The sequence below is a fragment of the Cornus florida genome, unplaced genomic scaffold (assembly GCF_030987335.1).
Source record: "Cornus florida cultivar Cherokee Brave unplaced genomic scaffold, ASM3098733v1 CherokeeBrave_3.0.0_Hap2_Chr11, whole genome shotgun sequence".
In the NCBI taxonomy this organism is placed as follows: Eukaryota; Viridiplantae; Streptophyta; class Magnoliopsida; order Cornales; family Cornaceae; genus Cornus; species Cornus florida.
The window spans coordinates 118638893-118648522 of NW_026775581.1; the positions used below are offsets into that span (position 1 = coordinate 118638893).

General features: G+C 36.0%; 1 pseudogene; it reads left to right on the top strand.

The window, feature by feature from the left end:
- Positions 1-1138: 1138 nt before the first annotated feature.
- Positions 1139-9630, top strand: LOC132281965 (G-type lectin S-receptor-like serine/threonine-protein kinase LECRK3; annotated as a pseudogene).

Here is a 9630-nt window from a genome sequence, read left to right on the forward strand (position 1 = left end):
TCCTCACTGTCAACCATTAGAGTGTACCTCTTTTGAGTTTTGCCCTCAAGGGTGAAAAGGTTGGTGATGTTACTGTCTAGAATTTTAGTCACCATGCTAATGATTTTGTGCCCCAGTTTATTTTCCTCTTTTTGGCGAAGTATAAAATTCAAACTCTAAACTTGCACGGTCCTTTGGATGTTCTGCTATCACTTTCGTTACGCTGTTACGAATTTACAATAGTTGCCCAACCACTTTGTAGAATGAACCTATTGCATTTTTACTTGTCCTGCTAAAATTATCACAAAAGTAGATGAGTTTTTGATTGAATTGTAGGTATCTACACCACTGTTCTAGTATGTTAATTAGGTGATATCAGGTTGAACTCAATTTTATCTGGAGTCCTCTTCTTCCAAAGCAAAAGGTGAGATTTAGGTAAAATGAGTTTGTTTCATGGGGGTTTGGATATAGATCATTTATGTAATTTTGTTTTCCTTTGGCTACAGATCCTAACAATAATTTGATGATTGCTGAAAATTAACATAAGAACTAAATTCTTGAAGTAGTGGTTGAAGCTGTCGACTCACTACATTTTTGGGTCAATTCTGCCGTGTCAGTTCCTTGTAATACCGATGTTTGTAGCTCAAGTACAATGTTTATTTGGGCAACTGAAAGTGAAAACTATCGAAATTCCCAATATCTATCATTCTATACAAAGCATCATTCCATCTAATCAGATTCCTCTTTTATTTGGGTGGTTTCCTTGGTTTTCTAGGGTTTTCCAACTATATACAAAATTTTCTTTATGCCAATTATTATTATTATTATTTATTTATAATTGTGCGTATTTTATTTTTATTAAATACATCTCTCTCTGTTGAAAGTACTCATCCAATTGTTGAATCTGGAATTTTGGGGACTTTGCTTTATGGGCATGTTGCATATATTTATTGGAACCATAATGTCAAACTTTAGAATGTTAAACTTTCTCAGTAGAAAAATACTAGAGAACTTTCTATATGACTTGACTGCATGGACATTTATATGACTTAGTCGCATAGACTTTTCAGTCTAAGGATTCATTTGTAAACACGCCCCTAAATTTGTATTATAGAAGCATAGAACATCAAGTTACCTACAGAAGAGAACACAGAAAAAGAAGATGGTAATGGCTACCTTGTTCTTTCTTAAACTCTGTGCTTTGCATACAACATTAGCTCAACAAAGACAATCCAATATAAGCTTAGGTTCTTCACTAACACCCACCAGTACCAACTCCTCTTGGCTATCCGGTTCCGGTGTATACGCCTTCGGCTTTTACAAGGAAGCCAATGGCTATGCTGTTGGCATATTTATAGCTGGACTTCCCGAAAAGACTGTTGTGATACCCCTCGATTCTAGAGCCACGGGTGATCAAGTCCGAGCACAGAATACAAGGGATATCAAACAATTAATATTTAAACAAGCATTGGAACACAAGATGAATTAAAAAGAAACAGATAAGCTGAAAGGAAAACTAAATAATAAATTCTTATTTAAAAATCCTCAAATAAATAATGATTAAAATTCCATAATAAAATCCTCCAATCTTCTGATACCAGTAATTAATTAAACTACAACTCGGGAATCCATACTGTGGACCCCTAATAATATCCTAACTGACATAACTGAATCGAAAAAATAATAAGTTACTAATGAAGAAGAGTCCTACGTAGAGTCGGAAGAATGAATGGCTGTCTCTGCTCGGCACGAACAATCTCTAAGACTGGAACTGACGAACACCTGAAAAATAATGGTGGGTCAGTCCCAAATACAAGTTCTAATCTACTACATCCCAAACAGAGACCCGATACACGTACACATCCTAATTAATTCAACAATAACTAAATAGTCCATATATAGATATATACACACACTAAAGGAACCTCACTAGACTATAGAGTTGTCTCAACCTGAATAGTAGGCAACATGCAAAACGCACATATAGTGGGCATGAGTACCTAGACCTACCAGGGTACACAACTACGCTATATCTAGCTACACATCCCTGGCAATATACGCACCCTAACCACTGATCCTGAGACTCAAGCTCATATCATGGTGTATAATTATATATTTAAAATCCGTCCTATCCAACCATCAAAAATAAACTATCCAATTATTATTTCAATACTATGTCATCCAACTATTCCGTTGACCTGACACGACTAAGTAGGACTTAACACTATGGTTAATCCGTTCCCTTATTAAAAATAGGTAGGACTTAACTCGTAAGTTAATCCGTCCCTAATATGCCCCCATCCCATAATGGTGCATTAATCCATAGCATATCCAAATAACAGTTTCCAATCCAAGGATAATGTAAATATATATATATTTTTACATCTAATAAACCAAATAAATATGATATAAATCTTATACACGTCATTTGCATTTATTTTAGCAAAAATATCAATTCTAATTAGCATGCATTTAATTTACATCACAAGAATTTAACATGCATCTCAATTAAATTGTACATCCCCATGTACTCATTAAATTAATTTAAATCTAAACCATTGATTGAACTAATTTAATCCAACAATATTTAATTAATTTATCCTTTCTAAAATTAATTAAATTCCATACTTAGCATGTACACTTAAAACATGCATTCCAACTCTTAATGAATCTAATTAAATTAAATAAATATTTAATTCAGATTCATCAATCAAAAATATATTAATTTAATATTATAATATATATATATATGTAAAAACTGTTTAATGCATAACTAATTATTATTATTATTTTTCATGAATACAAGATTTATTCCTACCCACCTAACCAAAAATTAAATTTCAATTAAAATTAACAAGCTAATGCAGTATTAAAAGAAAACGAAATTTAAATTTACAAAGCAAACTCACGTGTCATTTAGAGGAGAACGAAACTTACACTAGAAAGCACACTGATGCATCATTATAAGAGAAGGAAATTTAAATTAGAAAAGTAAACTGCTGCATCATTATTTAAAGCCTTTGACTTCATATCCCTTCCTTCTCGTTCGGCGTGCTTAGTTTATGCAAAACGAATTCTATTTGTGGTAACAAACTGATTCATTCTTTTAAGCCATTATTCATGCAAACAAATTCATGTTTAAAAAAAAAAAATACTAATAATGACACCACCAACAAACCATACCCAGTTCCGTAAAGAGTTAAATTCATCACAAATTCATTACTAAAACACACGAACTGTAGCTTCCAAAGTAATCTAATCAATTTATTTAAAGAATCTAGAACTAATCGAGCATGCATAGGGTACGAATCAAAGGAGAAGAGTTAGAAAAGAACTTGCCTTTAGGGATTAGATAAAAACCCTAACCTCCTTCTTCCTTTTCTCTTCCTTCCTCTTCCTTCTTTCTCTCTCTAAAATATAGTACGTAATATATTTTCTAACCTCTTTCACAACCCTATAATTATATATTTATAGTCAAATAAAATAACACTAATCCTTTTCCCAATCCAAGCCAAACTAAGAATAAAAATAAAATAAAATCTAAATACTAAAAAGGTAACTAAAATATATGGTACGTATAATCTATGTGTAATCCTTTTTATATGTAATATATAAATATATATATGACTTTCCTTATATATATATATATATTTATTTATTTATTAAATATACATATACATGGGTAATTATCCGTACCCATTAAACCCCTTATCCAAGTAGTCCATGGAGCCCAATTAGTTGGTCCATTACTACTATCCATATCCAATTCCCTAAAAATATGAAAATAAAAATAAAATAAAATAATTAAATTCCTAAATAAATACACATCATCACACACAATTTCATTTAAACAATTAAATCAATTAACACATTTAAAAAATAATTAAATCAATTAAACAAGTAAACAATTAGCCAAGAAATCAACTAAATAATTAAATGCAATTAAAATAATTTTTAAAAAATACCGAGACTATCCTTTTAAAATCAGGGGTATTACAACTGTGGTCTGGACCGCCAACAAAGATGACCCCCTGCGGGTAGTCCCTTGCAATACCACTTTGCTCTTGTCTAGCGATGGACAATTATTCTTGCAGCCGACACAAGGCCAAGACATATCTATAGCTACCTTTGACCAATCTGCTTCTTTATTCCGGCAATTTTGTGCTCTATAACTCCGATCAACAGATCATATGGCAGAGCTTTGAGCACCCAACATGCACACTTTTGCCCGGTCAGCACCTCTCACCCGGGGCAGAACTGTTCTCTAGTGCTTCAGCTACTAACCACTCAAAGGGGATATTTTGTCTCACCCTGGGCAGAACTGTTATCTCTACTTGCTAAATTCAAGTTCCATCCTAAAAAACCTAACAACAGGAGGATATCCTAAAGAAGGAATGATGTATCTGATGAGAATTGATGTGGATGGTCTCTTCCAGGTTTATTCACACAGCTCAGATCAAATAGGTAATTGGTCAGTTCTATGGCAGTCTTCAAACGATAAGTGTGATCCTAAACATCTATGTGGCCTTAATGGGTTTTGTGTTTTAAAGGATGAGGAAGCTGATTGTAGATGTCTTCCAGGATTCGATTTTGTTGATCCAGGCAAGTAGATTTTAGGCTGCGAGGGGAATTTCACAGCACCAAGTTGCAAAGACAAGGAAGCGAATGCTGAGTACGCAATGATGCCATTACCCAACACCTGGTGGGAAGATAGTCAATACTCGGCGTTATTATCAGTGCTAATCGCAAAAGATTTTGATAAAGCGTGTTTTGAGGATTGTAACTGTGAGGCTACACTATACAAGGATGGTGTGTGCAAAAAGCAGAGGCTTCCTCTGAGATATGGAAAAAGATTGCTGAGTGAATCAACAACTGCTTTCATCGAGGTGGGAACATCTAAACCCATTATGAATGAAGTCCCAGTTGACAAGCCTAAAAAAAGCAAGAAAGAGTTAAGATTGGACATTCTGATCATCAGTATTTTGCTTGTAGCTTTGGCATTTGTTATGTTTGTAATTTCTGGAGTTCTTATATACTACAAAAATCGTGTGTGGGCATATAAGAAGATCTTCGAGCAAGGGAATGTTGAATTGGGTGAGGATGTTGCTCCAAGAGCATACACTTATGCAGAACTCGAGCAAGTAACAAATGGTTTCAGCAAAGAGTTGGGTAGTGGATCTTTTGGGAAGGTCTATAAAGGTACTGTGTTGTCTACTCATAAAATGGTGGCTGTGAAGAGACTCGATAAAGTTTTAGCAGAAGGGGAAATGGAATTTCAAACTGAGGTGAAAAATGATTTGGAGAACCCATCACCGGAATCTTGTCCGGCTGCTTGGTCACTGCATTGATGGGCCTGAGAGGCTTCTGGTTTATGAATAAATACATGAGCAATGGGCACTTGCAGATATACTCTTCTTGCCAGAAAACCGGCCAAGTTGGGATGAAAGAATTGGAATTGCTCTCGACATTGCTAGAGGCATTCTTTATCTACTCGAAGAGTGTGCAACGCAGATCATCCTGTTAGGAATTATGTCTCGAATTCCCATTATTATTAGTTTCTATTTTAGAGTGTATTTTTATGGTAATTTCTTATAGAGACGTGAATTGGGCTCTAAGAAATTGTAATCTTTGTCCACAAAGGAATTGGGTATGTGACTCTATAAATAGACACTTAGGCTATTGTTGAGAGTTATGAGTTGAGAGAGATGTAGCCTCATGAGGGAGTACGACGCTGGTAGGGGTGAGTTACGGGTTTGGTAGAGTGAACACTGATGGCTAGAGGGAGTCTCATGGAGTACACGGAGAACTCGGGAAGAGTTTGTGTGTATGATCCGGTGTTGAAATTCTCTACAATTGTAATATCTCTACATATATAGTGAATCTCTTCTCATCCGTGGATGTAACCCTGATTTTGGGTGAACCACGTATATATCTTGTGTTGTGGTTTGAATTTGTTGTTTTCTTTCTTTCTTTTGCTTTCGCTGTTCCCCAACAAATCCATTGTGACATCAAACGCAGTTCAGGTAGTTGGCGGAGAAGCCGAAAGGGTAAGGAAGGTGTTTGGTTGAAGAAGTGCCACATGATTGGATGCACTTGGTTCTAATTGGAACAATACATATTGCAAATATAATAATGATTTGGAGACTTAATATCATCTTCAGGAATTTATACACAAGAATAAAAGTACCGAAATGTTTAATCTTAATTGGAAAAGAGAACGGGGTTGATCTAAGATATACATATAAATTTAGAGAGATAAAGAGAGGAGGAGGAGAGAGAGAGGGGTTGTTTGGGTGTTGCGGCATAAATCCAGGTGTTGAAGGATCGGTAGAACTTCTTTGAGTCTGTTTTGTGTTAGAGGATGGAGATGAGACCCCCACAATCATATATAGAGGGGCTTTTTTGCCATTTATAAATATATATATTTTATTTTAAAAAATTGAGGGTAAAAGGGTTAATTCGCATGTGTGAAATGCCAAAAAGTAAATTGGGGTGTAAATGAAAGTTAAAACCAAAATCTTCATCTAGCTGAAATATAACCTAACCTCAAAGGGTCTGAGTGTAATTTACCCTTGATTGTTTAGAAAAATTAAGTGTGTAGTTCTTGTTATTGCTAAATGAAATAAGATTTTTGCCTGCTTTTGTTCTACTCTATGTAAGGATCAAATATAAGTGCAATTACTCCATGCAACCATATATTCAATTCAACCAAATAATTACTCAACCCAAGCATGACATTCAAATAAAACACTTTGGAGTTCAAATAGAGATTTGACGAATATGTAAGTTTAAATAGCACAAGTAAAATAGAGATAAAAGGTAGAGAAATGCAAATACAAAGAACACTAAGCCATAACCTACGTGGTTTAGCACCCCGGTCTATATTCAAGGTTCAAGAGCATCTCTTGAGGATTCTAAATCCATTATATCACTCTCCTTTAAAGGTCTATAGGAAACCTTACGACCCTTCTTTTGGGTCAAAAGTAAACCTGCTCTCCTTCACGAGTGAGAAGCAAACCCACTCTCCTTCATAGGTGGAAAGCAAACTTTTTACATAAAAGCTTCACAAGCTCACTTTCTTCCGAGGGTTACACCAACCCACTGTGCACTCTTAATAGGGCTGCAAGTTGGGCTGGCCCAACCCAGCCCAGTCCTAATCCAACCTCAACCCAAATTGGGTTGGGTTAGGCCAGCCCGAATTGTACCCAACATGGGTTATGGTCATAACCCGGACCAAATATTTTCGGACGGGTTGAGGTTTTTTTAAAAAAAAAATTTCAGAAATATATATATATATTTTGATTATATTATTATTAAAAAATAAAATATTTTTAGGGCAAATCATTTCAGCCTCCCCAATCGCCTCCATCTCTGGTCTCATTCTCAACTCTCTCTCTCTCTCTCTCTGCAACTGCGAACTACAAAATCTACAACAATTAGAAGTTCAAAACCCATATATTTCAGTTTATCTATCTGTCTGCAAGAATCAAAAGTTCAAAACCTATTACCTATATCAAAACCCATATCGGCATATCATTTTAGATTGTTAAAAAAATCAAAAACTATATCTTTCAGCTTCCATCGCCCGCTGTTCCAGTTCGGGTTTCTGTTCGCAAGCTTCAGCCGCTGTCTCTCAACTCTCAAGCTTGCCCCCCTTTCTCTCTGCAACTGCTAACTTGTATGTATTGGTTTTGTTTTAATTTTTGGAAGTGACGGCAGCGGCAGAGGGCGAGGGACGGCGGCGGCAGTGGATCAGTGGCTGAGGCCGAGGGATAGTGGCGGCGGTAGGGGTAGCGGTAGCTGAGGGACGGCGGGAGAGAGAAAGGAGAGAAAAAAATAAAAAATAAATTTTTATTTTTATTTTTATTTTGGGTTTTGGGTTGGGTTCGAGTTGAGCCCGAGCCCAACCCGAACATGAGCCCGATTTGTGAATTTTAAGCCCAAATTTTAAAATTTTTGGTTGGGGTTGGGTTGGGCTGAGTTAGCCCGCCCAAGTTGCAGCCCTAACTCTTAATGAATAGGATTTGAAATTTGGAGTACAACAATGAACCTTTCAAAAGATAGATATATGCGAACAAGTTCAAGATCCTTAAGTTATAAGTAAAGTATTCAAGCGAAAGCTGGACTCTAGGTTTTTCAAGATAAACACAATGAATGATTTGCAAGATTAAGCTCAACGGTGGTAGTTCTACCAACAAATGACGTTCAAAACTTAAGCTCAATGGTAAATGTTACCTACTAGCAACGGTCAAATGTGTGCATAATGGTAGGTCTCTTTCTTGCTCTCTTGCTTACCTTAAAATGTCCAAGATATAGGGTATTTACATCTCTTTTTGATTTATGACCCTTGGATCCCTTTAGGAAATGTTTGAGATAATTAAATCCGAGTTTTCAGATATCGTCGAGTATGTAGACGTTGTGAGTTGCACAAGGCGGAATAGTTGTGGAACAAAAGTATAAATTAATACTTAGAGAAAATCATTTAACTTTGGAGGAAAAACCCCGAAGACTGTCATGCGGTTTTAAGCGAAAAGATCCACTATAATTATATTATCTATTATTATTTTTTAGTATACACGTGTGAGAAGAGGAAAATTGATTTACACAGAGAGTGGGAGACAAATAGATCCAACAAAATTTAACATGGAATGAAATAATAAGAAATAGTTTCAAAAAATTAAATTTAGTGTAAGAAGATCTCTGAGCAGGGGAATGTTGAATTGGGTGAGGATGTTGCTCCAAGAGCATTCACTTATGCAGAACTAGAACAAGTAACAAATTAATGGTTTCAGCGAGTTGGGTAATGGATCTTTTGGGAAGGTCTATAAAGGTACTGTGTTGTCAACTCACAAAATGGATGTTGTGAAGAGACTCGATAAAGTGTTAGCAAAAGGTGAAAGTGATTGGGAAAACCCATTACCGGAATCTAGTCTGGCTGCTTGGTTACTGCTTTAAAGGGTCTTAGAGGCTTCTTGTAAATGAATACATGAGTAATGGGTCACTTGCAGATATACTCTTTGTGCCTGAAAACCGGCCGAGTTGGGATGAAAGAATTGGACTTGCTCTTGACATTGCCAGAGGCATTCTCTATCTGCACGAAGAGTGTGAAACGTAGATCATCTATTGTGCCATCAAACCTCAAAACATACTCATGGATGAGTTTAGACGTGCCAAAATTTGTGACTTTGGATTGGCAAAGCTCCTAAAACCTGATGAAACTAGGTCCTTTACCGGGATTAGAGGAACAAAGGGCTATGTCGCGCCTGAGTGGCATCGTAAACTGCCCGTGATAATTAAAGCAAATGTTAACAGTTTTGGAATTGTGTTATTTGAGATCATATGTTGCCGGCGGAGTGTGGATTGTGGTCTTCTAGATGATGAATCCATTCTTGAAGAGTGGATTTTTGATTGTTTTGATGCCAATGAGATGGGTAAACTTGTGGGTGATGAGAAAGTTAACAAGCGAAAACTGGAGAGAATGGTTAAAGTAGGCCTCTAGTGCATCCAAGATGAGCCATCACTCCGCCCTTCAATGAAAAAAGTTTTACTGATGCTAGAAGGAACAATAGACATCCTAGTAACTCTAGTTCTACTTCTTTCCTAAGTGCCATGCAGCTTTTTTTAGTTGCTCTTTATTTTTCCTTGGTCTAG